We start from the raw sequence: 1,838 nt of genomic DNA on the forward strand, positions 1-1,838 counted from the left end.
GCCCGAGTCTGTCTCATGTGTGTAGCACAAACCTCATTTCCGCGTAGCTCCTAAACCCGTGGCTGCTTATTACACTTGCTCTGTGCTGGAATTCTTTTAGACTAAATAGAAGGACAGCCTTCTAGAAACCACACCAGCATTATGTCCAAAGAGATAGCGGTCGGTTACTTATTTTTGGTGTGTTTTTCTTCAAATGAACACATCCTCCCGTTTCCACATCCTCCTGTTTCCACATCCCCCCACCCTCATTTCTATATCCTCCTGTTTTTTGTTATATTGAGTGGCTGACTGCCTTGTTTCGTTTGTTCTGTAGAACAACAGTTTATAGTCTGAGCATGGACCTCTACTAAGTAGTGAGTAGAAATCATTCTTCATGCAGTTGGGGGATGGCCACTGATGGCCTGAGGTACGTGCTGTGACCACAGCAGTTTAGCTATGAGCATGGTCTATGCTCAGCCACCGTTTATCTTACTGGTTAACTGTCTTATAAAATAACATTTTAGCAAGGTTTCAGGAAGACAATGTCTTGTATCCTTAGAGTGGGGTTGTAAGCACTTCCTAGAATGGAGGGTTCTTTCTTATATAAAAATAATGAAGAGGTGATGATTGTACGAACAGCTTGATCTGTTTGCACACTTGCCTTGTGAGTGGGAGCTAACACACAGACCCCCATGAACTGTTGTGGATTGGTTCTAATGCTACTTGTGTTAACTGGGCTCGCAAACTTACAGGCAACCCACACATCCAAGTGTAAGATGCTGAGGGTTCCTACTGCCAGCTGGTTCTGATTGGCAAATAAAGTTGCAGGGAGACAATGGCTGGGCAGGGAGACAGAGGTGGGACTTCAGATTTTCTGCAGGGGAACCCAGGGGAGATGAAGGATTTAGTACTGCCATGCCAGGGAAACAGAAATATCAGACTCAAGAGCTCCATCAGGGATTGTGGTCCAGGAGGGGTGCAGGCCTGGGTATGGAGCAGCAAGGATGGAATACAGGTTTTAGTGAGTAATAATTCCAGAATATCAGAGGGGAGAGTGCTCGCAACATGGAGGATTGAAGTGTGTGTGTGTGTGTGACTGTGTGTCTGTGTGTCTGTGTGTCTGTGTGTGTGTGTTTGAAGCAATTCCCTCAAGCAGTTACAGAAGTTGATGTGTCAGAGCCAGCAGGGTAGAAATGCAGGATAGAAATGTAGGTTAGGATTTTTACTTTGGAGTCTAAAGCAGAATTTTCTCTATGAAACTTCAGTTTTTTTGTGATTAAATCTTTTAACTAGTTGGAAAGGCCTCCCTGTACTATATCAAGAGGAATTCCTTAGGGTTACTATAATTATTTTGTAAACAGATAAAACATGACTGTGTTGACATGGAAGCAACATCACAGGGAACACGGGGACACCGGGCAGTCGCATAATGCTTGGGAGTCCCACCTGCACATTTAAGTCTTCTTATGCTCTTTATGTCTGCGTCAGCCGTAGAACCAGGGTTGAGGACCGCCTTGGATATGTCTGAAAGGGGAAAGAAAACCAGGAAACATTTCCTAATGCCCTTAAGTAAACATTAAAGCAAGAAATTACATGTGACCCTGGGATGTCCATGGTTCTCAGGATAAAGAGCTGTTTTCTGTACCAGGAAACTTCCAAGAATGATAAAGCCTTTCAGGTCAATGTGACCTGACTTAGCATCCTCGGTCATCCTCGGTCAGCCACACCCCAAAGCAACAGAGCACCCAGCACAATTCAGCCATTTCTAGTAATGTCAATTTTTAGTACAGTGCTTTTAAAAATGCTGTTTAAAATTCATGGAGACAAAGTGTGGGACAGAAACTGAAGGAGGGGCTGTC

This window comes from Grammomys surdaster, unplaced genomic scaffold (assembly GCF_004785775.1).
Source record: "Grammomys surdaster isolate TR1022 unplaced genomic scaffold, NIH_TR_1.0 125996, whole genome shotgun sequence".
Classification (NCBI taxonomy): domain Eukaryota; kingdom Metazoa; phylum Chordata; class Mammalia; order Rodentia; family Muridae; genus Grammomys; species Grammomys surdaster.